General features: G+C 40.9%; 3 non-coding genes across 3 annotated transcripts; all 3 read right to left on the reverse strand.

Moving 5' to 3' along the window:
- Nucleotides 1-5,647: 5,647 nt before the first annotated feature.
- TRNAA-UGC lies at nt 5,648-5,719 on the reverse strand. The gene has a single exon. It is a non-coding gene; the product is annotated as a tRNA-Ala (tRNA).
- Nucleotides 5,720-7,585: 1,866 nt separating this feature from the next.
- Nucleotides 7,586-7,658, reverse strand: TRNAF-GAA. The gene has a single exon. It is a non-coding gene; the product is annotated as a tRNA-Phe (tRNA).
- A 5,047-nt stretch (nt 7,659-12,705) lies between these two features.
- Nucleotides 12,706-12,777, reverse strand: TRNAA-AGC. The gene has a single exon. It is a non-coding gene; the product is annotated as a tRNA-Ala (tRNA).
- Between the last annotated feature and the right edge of the window lie 1,745 nt (nt 12,778-14,522).

The following is a 14,522-nucleotide window of genomic DNA, read 5'->3' on the forward strand; positions in this document are numbered from 1 at the left end:
GAGACTCCAACTCAAAAAAAAAAAAAAAAAGTATTAGTCAAGATGTGAAGAAATTGGAACCCTTGTACACTGTTGGTGACAATGTAAAATGGTATCACCACTATGGAAAACAGTATAGAGTTTCCTCAAAATATAAGAACAGAACTAACATATGATCTAACATTCCCACTTCTAGGTATCTATCCAAAATAATTGAAATTAGGACCTCAAAGAAATATATGCACTCGCATGTTCACTGCAGCATTAGTTACAATAATCAAAATATGGAAACAATCCAAACTTATAGAAGTAGGGAACAAAATGTTGGTTGCCAGGGCTTGGATGGAGAAGGGAATGGGGGAATTGTTGCTCATGAGTTTAACGTATCAGTTATGCAAGATGAATAAGTTCTAGAGATCTGTTGCACAGCATGTCTTTTACAGCATGTGTTGTACAGCATGTGCCATAGTTAACAATACTATATGTACACATAAAAATTGTTTGAAGGGTAGTTCTCAAGTTAAAGTTATCTTACGGGGAGAGAGAGAGAGAGAGAGAGAGAGAGAGAGAGAGAGAGAGACACATACATGCACATGAGAAAATTTTTAGAGTTGATGGATGTGTTTATTTCCTTGATTGTAGTAATAGTATCATGAATATATTCATATGTCATCAGATTGTCTACATTCAACATGTGTAGGAGTTTTATATATATATATTCTATACCTCAATACTGCAAAAATACTGATGGGGAAAAGTTTACTTAGCTGTTTGTTCAAATAAAAGTACAATTAGGAAAGTTACCAGAGCCACTAGGAGGTGACATTTCATTGTGTTGCACATGGAAGAACCTGTTGGATTATATCTGTTGGATTCATGAACACTCATATTAAAGTGTTGGGTTTGTTTGTTTTTAACCTAGTTTGCCTCATGAATATCATAACATTTATTTATTAACTATCTGTGACTATAACCAGACTGTCTACACCACAAGTAGAACATCCATCTGTGCCACAGGACAGTTTTTTTTTTTTTTAAATACAGACTTTTCTAAGGATTTAAACATTGTACTCAGGACACAAAACACATTTAGACCCTATTATATACTTAGCTCAGAAAACCTGCAGATACATCAATTGCTTAACCTGCCTAGTACCTGAAAAAGATAGTGTCTAATTAAATGTTTCGGAAGAATTTTCAGAGCCAGAATGTTTGGGTCATGGTTAGCCAGTAACTAGCTTTTATGTTATGCTCTGGAGTTTTCCAAATGGATTTGTATGCACATCTCACTTGATCTTTAAAACTTACCATTTTACATAGTCATTGTTGGACTCATTCATACATTTGAGATAGATGGTTACTTATATTTTAGGGAATGCTCTATTTCCCCATTAAGTCAAACATGAGAAGAGTCTGAGATTTTACCTGTCACAGTTTTGTATAATAGAAGAACAAGATCCCTGAGTCAGAGTCAGAAGATTCTTTAAAATCTGTCAATGTCATAAAACACAAAAGAAAGGCTGGGAAACCATTCCAGATTAAAGGACACTAAAGAAACAGGAAGGGATATTTTGGGGATTACTAGTGAAATTTGAATAAAGATTGAATATTAGATAATACTATTGCATTAATTTTAAATTCTATGTGCTTGAAAATTGTACTGTGGTTTGTAAGAGTATGCCCTTTCTCTTAGAAAGTGCACATTGAATTACTAAAGGTAAAAAGACAGGATGTAAAGAAAGAGAGGGGAGGAATAAATGTGACAACATATTTATAATAGCTAAACGTGGGTAGCATGTATAGTAATTCTTTCGACTGTTTTTGCAACTTTTTTGTAGGTCTGAAATAATTTCAAGGTTCAAAAAGTTTTTATTTTTGTTTTAATTCTCCCTTCTTACAAACTCTTTTCCCTTTGCCTTCGAAAGCTGTCACACAAAAAGCATAGATGATGCAAAAACAGAAGCGTCAGTGCCGCCTTGGAGGATTTAGGTCTAGGAGGAGAGATAGGAAGCGGAAAGCACAGTAATTCGAGAGAAAAGAGACCCAGGAGTGCGGGTCGCCGTGTCGTGGCCCTTGCCAACTAGGCCAGGGACGTGGTCGCGAAACTCGCCATCGGTTTGTCTTGGGGGTGCTATGGCTCTGGTTGTGAGACTCACAAAACGAAGACTGGGGAGGAGAATGAGCCACCGGCGAGACGAACTCGCTGTTTACCAAGTCAGTTCTTCAGACCCCATGGTCTCTGGGAGGAGAGGCCTTTTCGTTTTCAGTCAAAATGTGGTGCGACAACCAACTCAGGTTCCAGTTGAGAGGAAATCGTACGTCACCTCCGACGGGAGAGCCAGAAATGGCTCTGTGTGAAAGCTCCTCCCTTGGTCCGGAGGCGGAGGCAAGTGGATTCCCTGAGAGCGCGGGTTCGCGACCAGCCCGGGCAACTTGGCGAGATCGCTTCACTACAATAAATGACAAATGAGCCGGGCGTGGTAGCGCGCCTGTAGTTCCGGCTACTTGGAAGGCTGAGGCAGAAGGATCGCCGGAGCCCAGCAGGTCGACGCGGGGATGGCCGTGAGTGTGCCACGGCACTCCAGCCTGGACGACGGAGTGGGACTCCAACTCAAAAAAAGAAAAAAGAAGGAAAAATCTCCTCCCTCCTCCCTCCGATCACACAACCTTCAGTGGATGCTGAACAGCAGCCAGATTTGACAGGGCCCTAGAGACTCGAACATAAACGAGCCGAGGTACTTGGGGAAATTAATCGGTAGGTACATGGAAAAGAACGGGACTGTGATGAGGCGAGGGGTGAGGAGAGCGAAGCCGGGACGCGGTCGCGGGGGAGGCGGGGGAGAGGCGGGCGCGCGTGCCAAGTTTGGAGCCAGGTTTGGGGAGGCGAGAAGCCGGGAGCCGCCCGGGTGGCCATCTCTGTTGCGCTTCGTCTGCGTCCGCGAGGAGCAAAAGGACTCGTTCCTGGCTATTAAAGAAAAGAAAAGAAAATAGAAAGAAAAGAACTGACAGCACTTTCCCGCCAGATGATCTCTCTCGCTTTGCCGCAGACCGTCGCAGCTTGAAGAGACCTCTCAGCGGCCCCTGGGAGCACCCACATGGGTGAGGTTTTGTTCTCGGTACAGGCCGGCGGTATTCGTGAATTCCGAGGGAGCCGAGGGAAGTCACCTATTTCTGATCGCTAGGAGTTTGTGAGGGGGTAAGCGTTGAACGGAGAAACAGGTTCCACCCGCCGTCTTTGGACTTAAGCATCTCAGGCATAGGTAGGAGAGAGTGTGTTTAGCTTGTTGAGCTTGGAATACAAGACATGAAAAACAAGCAAGGTTAGGCAGTAATAGAATATCAGAAACTTGAAATGGTTCCCAGAAGTACTATTGTCTTGTTTCTAAGTGGTTTGATCGGTAGGGTGTCAGGATACAAACCCCAGGGCTAAAAATCCTTTGAGTTTAACATCTGAGGCTTTCTTCTACATTTGAATGTCTCTGAAATTTAGTTTTCTTTCCAGAGAATCTTGTTCACACTTTTGCAGTGGGTTCCCATATTGCCCTCATCCAACTCTTGGAAGCATGAAAAGGGGAAAAGGCCAAGGTTACCATGGAAGATCCTTGCAATAGTTAAGTGGAAATAAAGCAGCAGCTTGGGTACAGAGAGGAAGATATGAATGTGAAAACGCAGAATGTGGGTAGACAGAGGGTTTCTTCCAAGAAGGAAAAGAAACGGTCTGCAAACACCAAGACATTTTCAGTCGCATGAACCTGATTTTCATGCTGGGAAGATATTTTAATTACGTTTCATGCATAAAGTAGGTTTTAACAACTTGATGTTAGACCAGAAGAATGGCTGAATTGTTTGGGGCTGGAGAGGCAGCCCAGGTCAGTGCCCTGCCCATGACGGTGGAAAGAGATTGGTTACAGTCTCTGCCATAGAGTTTGGAAAGTTCCAAGCCTGGATTTCAAATTGTGAAGACCAAATAGCTTGACAGGACCCCAGGTATTTTGGCTTGAATGTCTCCTGTTGCCTGATGTGAGTTATTCCAGAGAACAATCAAGTACTCTTTTGTGTGTTCTCAAAGGACGCCTAAAATACTGAGCTCTCAAAGAGATGAGAAACTCACCCTCACCCTGATAGAAAACAAACACAAATCTCACTCTCTCTCCTGGGTGGTTTGAGCTCTTGTTGAGAACGGTCAGGGAACCCCTGGAGCCAGTCTTCCCCCTCAGCAGCACTGAGCATCTCCTGAAACTTTTAGGGTGGTACTTCTCAAAATTTAGCATCAGTATCACTTGAGGGCTTATTAAAGCACAGGTCGCCAGGTCCCACCCTCAGAGATTCTGATTCAACAGACCTTAGGCTGGGCCTGGCATCTGGCATACTGCTCCCGGCAGCCTCATCCCCAACTCCTTGTTCTTCTGTGCAGTGTCCACTCTGGCTAGTATGCCATCGTTTGCTTAAAGTGACTGGAGGAAGCCAGTGGATTAAAACAAAATTAGAAAAAACATAAAATGTCCACATGACCTCCCACAAAAAAAAAAAAAAAAGAATGCATCCTACAACAAATATATAATTGGCTTCAGGGCACAGCTAACCGGTTTCACCAGATGGTATCCCCCCTGAATGCCTGTTATGGATATTTTCACTGGACAAGGGAATCAAGAAGTAGGGACATTCCAGCCTAACAGAGGGTTAGATTGGGCGAACTGGGAGCAAACGCTGCAATTCATTGCCTCCCAAAGACATTTTGATTCAGCAGGAAACATGTACATGGAGGACAGCAGTTTTGAAACCATACAGCATTGGAAATCCTTAGAAGGGGCCGTCAGTGGGTCAGAAATGTGTATGGCAGATGTGATCAGAATGACCCAGAAAGAACAGAGAAAATGTTTGTTTGTTTACAGAAGTAACAAACACGCCTGTGATCCACTCACCTTTTACTTTGCATCTATTTCCCATTGTGACAGAAAGCCCTTTCCCTGCTTCTTCACATGGGGGCCTCTGTTTGCTGTTAAGAGGTTTCCAAGTAACGTTTTATTTTAAGAAGGAAAATGGAATGACTGAAGAAATATGGAAAAATGACCCTTATGGAATGTCATCAATTGGCAATGTGTTGATCCGTGTTTCTCTCTTCTCCTTTCGTGTTGGAGGCCTTTGATTCCCCAACAGTCTTCGTTCGATTACCCAGGGTCCTGCCACTCACGCATCTAAGGAGGCTCCAGACCCACAGCAGTCCACGTTTGAGTACTAGATCCAGCTTTTGGCTGCGCTCCTTGGGCGGGTCGACAGGGAGAGGCTTGTTGAGAACGCGTGCTTTCACTCTGTTCTTTGGCCCAGAAGCAAGAACTAAAGGAACGAGCCCGCCGGGCGCTTTTTCCACCCTCCTTCTTTGTGTTTTCGTCTCTTTAATAACAGCACAAAATAGGAGCCAAAGTGAATTGCCTTTTGTTTGGGTTCAGGAGATCCTGTTGGGATTCTGTTCTTCTCCACCTCCGCCCACTTTTCGTCTTCCTCTTGCCTTGATGTCTAGGCTCACAGCGTAGAGATGAAAGAAAATTCAAAGCAGTCCATTAAGTTATGTGTTTATTTTCTATATGTACAGAAATAGAATAAAAGTTAGGGAGCTAATGTGTATTTCTTTAAATTAGGTTTGAGGACGATCCCAGCAAAAGCGCGAACCTGGAGGTGCCGGGGATCGAACCCGGGGCCTCACACATGCAAAGCATGCGCTCTACCACTGAGCTACACCCCCGCACTGCAGGCATGTTTGTTAACGTTTGTCTGGGTGTTTTATTTTCTGAGGCTTTGTATACGTGAGTATTCTGACAGCAGTGTTTAGTATTAAGGAGCATCGACAGACGCTTTGGGCAGAAGATGTTCAGGTACCAATGGGGGATAAAGATTCTTTAAATTACTACATGGGACTTGAAATGGAAGGCAAAAGATTGGAAATACATCAATATTCATAAACTAACGTTGATTCGTTTTGAAATTGCCAGAATATGAGTTGTGTGGCATACTTATCCTTTCAGTTGGCTCAGATAATAATCATAAAAAGTTTCCTGCTGGGCATGGTGGCTCATGCCTATAATCCGAGCACTTCGGGAGGCTAGGGCGGGAGAATTGCTTGAGCCCAGGAGTTCGAGACCAGCCTGGGCAATATAGAGCGTTCTCGTCTCTACAAAATACAAAGGAACTAGCCAGGTGTGGTTCCGTGCGCCTGGATTCTGGACGGACGACATGGGCGGCAGAGTGAAACCCCAAAGTTTCCACTGTGACTTTAAAACGTTGAGTTGTTAGGGTCTCCTGCTTCTTCTTTTGATTTCTTCCAGACATGTCTTAAACTGAAACACAAGGTTGTTGAAATTCAGCTTTTCCTTTCTAAAACGCTTTGCATTTGTTGTTTGGTATATGTTTAAACCTGCTCTGTTTCAATATGGTTGCCATTCACCACACTGGCTATTGAATGATTGAAATTGCCTAGTCCAAATTGATATGTGCTGTGAGTGTAAAATACATACCAGATTTCAAAGACATAATATGATTTTTAAAATGTAAAATATCTCATTAACAGTCTTAAAGATTGACTACTTGTTGAAATAATGTTTGGGATATACAAAGTGATTTAAATATATTGTTAAGATTAGTATCACCTATTTGTTTTTTATTGTGAAATTACAAAAAGAAAAGTCTTCATTTATGACTTGTATTATCTTTCTATTAAACAGCATTCTCAAGAGATGATGTTATCTATGTAGATGCTATTCTGGGAGAACCCCAGGACCAGAGAAAATGGAGCATGGTCTGCCAGTAATTATGCTTCACACTAGGAGTGGATTTGATAGAATTTATTTATATATATGATCTCCTTGAAGCTTTACAACATCTGTTTTACATAGTCATTATGAGCCCTATTTTAAGACTTTTGAATAGGAAATAACTCATACTTGAGAATTACCCTATGCCTACCACTTCAACAGAATGTGAAGAAATAATTGCTGTGTTATGCACTAAAACTCTCAATCATACATATAGCTTGTTCAATTAAATATTTCTTAATAAAATAAAACAAGATTTTGAGTTGAAGAAGAATAGGTGACCTAGGGATAAAGCATCTGATTCTCAATTTCTGTACAATGGCCCTACCCTGATGTTGCTTTTCATTTTGTACCAATTTTCCTTTTGCAACTTGATGCAGTTCTGATGCTGGAGCACTGCAGATTGTTACTTCCTCACATAATGTGCAGGAGTTGTCAGAGGAAAACAGGCAGTAAAACTGATACGGTAATTTGAAAGAAAAAAGTTCAAAATCACATACACACACACACACACACACACACACACACACACACACGACATCATATTAAAATTAATTGCAAATATAGCAGCATATGACATATTGGAATTTCTTATATTTTAATAATAACCTAGGTTGTAAAACTTTAAATAAAATATCACTGTGTCAGTTAATTCTTCATGGAAGACTTCAATGGAATACGCAACCAAAAGATATATAACCTTGACCGAATTTACAAAAACAAACAAACAGCAAAGATTGTAGATTTGGGACGTTCAAATTTTATATAAGGGCGCGGCAATGGGTAAGTCAAAACTCAACTGCCGAAACCCGGGATCGAACCAGGGACCTTTAGATCTTCAGTCTAACGCTCTCCCAACTGAGCTATTTCGGCTGACTGGAAACTCTCTTGCCATCTTTCAAAATATTAAAACTTCAATTTGTAGGGTTGATGTATTCTTTGATGTCCAATCTTGTTCAGTAACTCCCACCAAAAAAAAAATACGGACTCTGAGGTAATCTATGTCTAAAAATAGGATTCAATTTTGGAGACAGTGGATAGGTTGGCAGAGGACTGGAAACAAAAGGGGGGGAATAGGTAAAAAAAAAAAAAAAAAAAAAAAAACCTAAAAACAAAACAAAAGATACTTTCCTGTTTGGTCACCTCTGCCTGTTCCACGACCCAAACACTGCTCAGGAAACGAAGAGAATTCAAAATGAATTATTTACCTTTTCCTTGCCTTTTCTTTTCTTTCGGTTCTTCTTTCTCTCTCTCTCTCTCTCTCTCTCTCTCTCTCTCTCTCTCTCTCTCTCTCGTCTTGCTCTTCAACGATACGACAAAAAGAACAGAAGATTATTAGGCACGTTAACCCGGTGGCGAGATTCTTTCATGGAACTGAAGAACTCCTGAGTGAGCCAGTTTCTTCGCTATTCCCTCCCTTTTACGTGTCCCCTTCTGCTGACACATCCACCTTGGGTGGTGCGAAGACCCAAGGAGTGGAAATGAGAAGTATAATGTGTTTATTTTAGTGTGACCATATACAGCATGCTTTTAAACGAAGAAAAGTATAGAATTGTTGGGAATTGTGAAAAGCAGGTAAATGAATATAGTTTCACACTCATACAAGAAAATGATGCACTACCACTGAATCACACTTCTCTCATGACAGAAATGTCATTAAGATTTTCCTTGAAGCATTAATCATGTTTCTGAGGGGTCTTCAAAGATAGACAGTTGGCCAGATAGAAAATCCACTGTCTCAAATCTCACTCTTTCTTGAACCTCTAAACAATATCCTCTTAAGCAGCTAGGATAAATATAAGAGAATCACAGACCAAATAACACTCTACAGGTCCATCAAGGTTTTCTCTTCAGCAGACTTCCTGGGGGCACTCCCCTCACTCCCCCCGCCCCCAGACAGTCACCAGAAAAAGATCTCCAGATGGAACTCTCTCTTGTATCCTCAATCGCGCGCGCGCTCTCTCTCTCTCTCCCTCCATCTTTTCTCTTTCTTCTGCTTACAAGGCTTTTCAGACCTCCTCCTCCTTTAAAAAAAAAAAAATCTTCTCTCTTAAATTAATGTCCATACGACCCCTCTCCCCCAACCTCCTCCTCTTTAATAAGAGAAGATGAGCTGCAGTCTGGGAGATGTATTGATACTTATATTTTACTAAGAACTCTTATCTAGAATATGTTAGGAACTTCTACAAAACACTTAAAAAAAGACTAAAAATTCAATTTAAAAGGCATATTAACATGCACTTAGTAAAAATAGCTATTGAGTAATATAAAAGATGTTCAACATCATTTGCTATCAGGGAAATGCAAATTAAAAACACAACAAAATACTACTCTTCACCAAACTTAACCTAAAAAAATTGACAATATCAAGTGTTGTTGAGTTTGTGGAGCAAGCAGAATACTCATACATTGCTGATGAGGCTGTAAACTGGTACATCCACTCTGGGAAACTATCTGAAAAATTTGAATATTGAATATATCTGAAACATATATATGACCCCATGCTATATCTATCTATGACCCCAAAACTACTATATCTATCTATCAGTGAGGTCATAGAATATCATCTATCTATCTGGAGATATCTATATCTATATCTATCTATATATAGATATATAGATATAGATATATATATCCTGTGACCCCAAAATTCCACAGTTACATTATACCCAAGAGAAATACATGAGCATTTCTCTTAAAAGACATGTGCAGGAATGTTTATAGCAACATTGGCCATTTCAGCCAAAAAAAAAAGAATAGGACCACTCCAAATGTACATGGACATTAAAATGAATTAATGTCATGACATCCAATATTCATTCAATGGAGTATTCCAGTGCAATGGAACAGAACTATTGCTACCAGTAGTAGGATACAGTAACTGTATATTGTTTTTTTTTTTTAATGTTAAGGGAAAGAATTCATACTCAAATGAATGCATATTTGCAATGGTCTGAAAGTGTCCCCTCTGAACTTCAGGTGTTAACCAATGTGATAATAGTAAGAGGTGGGTCCTTGAAGAGGTAATTAAACCATGAGGATTGTTTTTTTCTCATGAATAAGATTGGGTGCCCTTAAAAAAGTGTTTGACAAAGGGAGTTTACCCCTCGTTGTCCTCAGTTTTCTACCATGTGATAACACAGCAAGACACCAGATGTCATGGTTTTGATATTGGACTGCCTAACCTCCAGAAAAGTCAGAAAATAAATTTCTGTTATTTATAAATTAATTACCCAGTATCAGTTAATTTTTATAGCAGTACAAAATGGACTAAAACAATATTATATGATTCTATTTATATTATTTGAAATAAAAGAAAAAATAATCTGTAGTGATAGAGGTCAGAGAGTGTGCTTAATTGGGATGAGGCACAAGGGAGCTGATGGGAGGTGACAAATTCTATATGTTGGTCTGAGTGTGGGTTATATATATTATGATAACCCATACGCTGAGTAACTACATTTTATGCCTTTGACTTCATGTAAGTAAAGCTTAACTTTAAATAATAAGAAAAGAAAGAGGGTCTTTTAGGATACCTTCTGGCCTCCGATACATTTTATCTCTTCCTTAGTGTTTTTTTTTTTTTAAATCCTGGTCTGCAGACTGGTGCCCATCCAAGAACTGTTTTAACCCATCTGCAACAAGAAATTCTCATATCACTTCCAAAGTGCCAAGATACTGGACTCCTCTTGTTAAATAATATTGAAACAATTTCAGAGGTTTTCAGGATTTCAGAAACAATCTCCTCTGGTATGAGGAACTCGACTGGGTCAGCAATGACTTGCGAAGCAAATTTGAACCAAAACCTCCATCCGTCTGGACAGTTTTCAGACTCCGTCTTCTATTCGAAGAGAGTCCAGGCTTCCTGTTTTTAGCCAACATTTGGTGCAAGGGCCAATTAGGATATAAGGTATTGGATCAATTCCTCCTACAGATATGTTACGTTCTCTTACAGAATTTTCGCTCCCCCTTGCAGGTTCCGAGCCTTTCCAGACAGGGAGCGACACTCATCCGCTCTAGGTGTGCCCTCGCTCAACGTGTCTTACCCAGCTGGGCCCAGCCTCAACCAGGCTGAGTCTGAGATCGCGAAGAAGAAAACTTAGAAAGTGATGCGGAGATTCAAACAGCAGCTGCACGTGAGTTAGAGTGCTTAAAATGGGCGTGAACGGAGCTAGGCGTGCGCTGAACGAGTGTGCAAACGGCCTTCAGGAGTAAACCGGAGAGAAGACAGGGGTGGGCCGTGGGAGCGCCAGCTGGCGGGCAGGGCGCAGAGGCGGGGTGGGGGGAAGTGGGGGCAGCAAAGGAGAATGGAAAGAGAGGGGGAGGAAGAGGGCGAGAAAAGCCGTCCTCACGATTACTAACATGTGAATGGTCAGATGGTAGGGCGAGTCTAAGCGCCACACCCGTTCGTCCCCAACGACGGCAGGTTTGTCCCAGAGGAGGACCTGGTTCCCTCTGCCGCGGCTGTCATGGCTTCGAGAGCTCTCCGCAGCAATTTCCGCCGCTACATAGACAGGCTGAGCAACTTGGGGGACTCAAATGACTTTGCGTTTTTGTTTGCGGTTCCGGAACCGCCGACATCCGTGGCTTCGGAGGGAGCCACAGGGATCCCGATTTCCTGTGCGCTTGTGTTGAGAGCAGAAGCAGGATCTGCCGGCAGCTCTGAGACTGAGCACGGTGGTGGAAACGTCTAATTGGGTTAGGTTTGTCTTGAAACGCAAAAGATGAGAAGGTTCCCGTTTGTTTGTTCCACATATGTCTACCTCTAGCAAAGAAGCCTGTTGACACCCAACCTTCCCCAGAAGAAACCCTTCCAGGTGTTAACAAGGTGCTTCTTACGCCTTCCATCCTGCCCCTGGCTCAAGAGGAGTCAGCAGATCCGGGCTGTGGCGGCAGGATGGCAGAGTCGCCGTGTACATGTGCAGCCACCGTCTCCAAAGGACTGACGGTTGACCTCAACATTGACTTTAGGGATGGCTTGTGGCCACCTGGTCGATGGAGGGCAGTCACTGATCTTGGAGAGTGAAAAAAAGGATGCAACACGGAAGCCCTCTGGGTTGCCCGACTTCTACAAGTGAAGAAAGAGGCTGCTTTCCTGCTATCCATATGTTTAGTACTTTGTTATTATTGTCCTCTATGGCACGCAGTGGCTCTGAAAATAAAAGGATTTTTTAAAAACAAGATGGTATTTAGATGCTTGCAGAGTATATTCCTGTAAATTTCTGCCCAGCATTGTGATATCAGAAACTGAAACTGTGCAAAAAGCTGTGATCTGAAGATATGGGTTGTTCAGTAGTTTAGAAGATATTCCTGGAGAGTAATTCTGATATATTTTTTTAATCCATCAGAATTCATTGTTTGTATTTATGAAAAATAAAGAAATGGTCTTTCCCTTAGACTGATCTTGAACCTTTAAGATCAGAGTGCTTGCCATTTCTGACCGGCAACTTCCTTAGACGACCCTGAGAAGTACTTTTTCCCTCTACCAAATTTCAGCTGAGATGACTGTTGTCTTTTCCTCATTTGTCTTATGTTTGTGGTTAAATTTTTAGCAGAACAAATTATCAACCAATCGTAGTGAAATGGAGTGAAGTCTTTTAGTGGAAGCTTTTATGGTGTCTGCAACCTGGGTTAAGGAGTTAGATAAACATAAAAAAAACACCAAAGAACTTAAGCCTTTAACTGATGTGAGTAGAGACTTAGGACACATAGGTCCATGGTTTGTCATTATTTCAGATTCCATAAATCTGGAAATCGGCTGGATAGTTGGGAATACTACTTGCTTCTGTTGACATGAGTCCACACGCCTGCTGGGAGCGCTTGGAGAGAACCGGTGGATAAGAACTAACTACAAGAAACTGAGAAAGAAATGTAAAGGATTGGCAAGGCAGGATATTTTAGACAACTGGAAAACCGCAACTGGAGGTACTGGGGATTGAACCCAGGACCTCGTGCATGCTAAGCACACGCTCTACCACTGAGCTATACCCCCGCATGTAACCACAGTTTTAGAAAACTCTTTGGTGACCACCATTGTCTGCGTGTGGACCTCTCTACCATCAAGATAGTCATTTTCTTTTTTCAATTCCACTGTTCATAAATTTCCAACACTACACTCGCTCGCTCTTAGACACGGCTACACCAGGAGAAAGGTACCTTAATGTAGAAAGAAAGGCATCTTTCCTAATTTGTAGTCAGCCAAAAATCAATTCTCCCCAAAGTCTGCTCTGTATCATAAGATTCCTTTGTGTGCTTCTATTTTGTGGCTTGAGAGCGTCCCAGCATGCAACATTCTCTTGCAGATTTTCTGATTTATAATTTTCTGTATTTTTTTTTACTCTTGGAGACATATTAGTGTTTTACATTGTCAAAAAATAAAATTGACTCAACTTTTTGTGAAAACACCCTAAATCCAATACAAATAGAAACAAATTGACTATATTTCAAAAGAATAGCATGATCACATTGAAGAACTCATCTAAGAAAATGGTTTTGCACAATACTTCATTCTCATTGTAAACACAAAAAGAACAGCAAAAAATCTTAAACTCTATGTTGCAGGGTTATTTTTTGTAGTGCTAAAGCTGTAGCAATTCTGATATTTTGTGTGAATTTTAGGTTTGGGAAAATCCATATATATATACTCATTATATATACTCACAATTTTATATATATATATATATATATATATATTTAGGATTGTGAAAATGAGTATGTGTGTGCTTATGTGTGTTGGAACCAGGCTCTTACTATGGGAGAACAGGAAAGATAAGAAATAGCCCTCTTGGTGCTGGATAGGAATTAGAGACATCGGTATGAAATCATATATATATGTGTGTACATTTACACATATATATGTAATTATAAATCCTCTCCATATATCTGTCGGCCTAGAATAAATGACACCTCAGAAGCGATGAGCAAAGTGAGCTTCCTATCTTGATTTTCAAATAGCATTTCCCACTGAAAGGAACCAGAGATACTTATAGAAAGTAGTTGCTAAAATCAAATATAAAAAAATTTAAAAATTAAAAAAAAAAGGAAAGAAAGTAGCTATTAGTATCAACTAGACTAACTCCATGACTGTGTCAGGAAAACTACAAGACGAACCTAAGAAATCTTGCTGTGCCAGATTGTAAGTGCTCAAAAATGATGGGGATGATTCAAAAGGACACAGATGCCAACTTGAAGGGATTCTCACTGGCCAAATCTGGGACACTTTGAGCACTAATGATGACAATAAATGATTATCATCCTTGGATACTTAAATAAATAAATATGGAAGAAGAAAAGCTTTTCTTACAGTAGTATGCCAACTAATAAATGTAGAAGTAAGAAAAATGTGAGAGAATGCCCACCTAGCCATCATCAGAATGATAGATGCAGGCAAAATTTATAAGTCAATGCTAAAAGGATGAGTAAAATTTTAATGAGGATCATTATGTGATCCTGGAATGTATCCTAGTTTGAAAGAGAACCTTCTATGAAGGGCTTTATTGGTGCAATTAGTTAAGTTTTAATATGGACTGTATATTAGATAATACTATTTTATCAATGTTAGATTTACAGAATTTGATGACTGTGCTGTGGCGAGGAAACCTTGTTCTTAAGAAATACACTTGGCGCATGCCTGTAATTCCGGCTACTCGGAAGGCTGAGGCGGAAGGATCGCCGGAGCCCAGCAGGTCGAGGCTGCGGTGGCCGGGAGCGGCCACTGCACTCCAGTCTGGGCGACAG

The sequence above is a fragment of the Carlito syrichta genome, unplaced genomic scaffold (genome assembly GCF_000164805.1).
Source record: "Carlito syrichta isolate Samal-C Ts95f unplaced genomic scaffold, Tarsius_syrichta-2.0.1 Scaffold307028, whole genome shotgun sequence".
Taxonomy (NCBI): domain Eukaryota; kingdom Metazoa; phylum Chordata; class Mammalia; order Primates; family Tarsiidae; genus Carlito; species Carlito syrichta.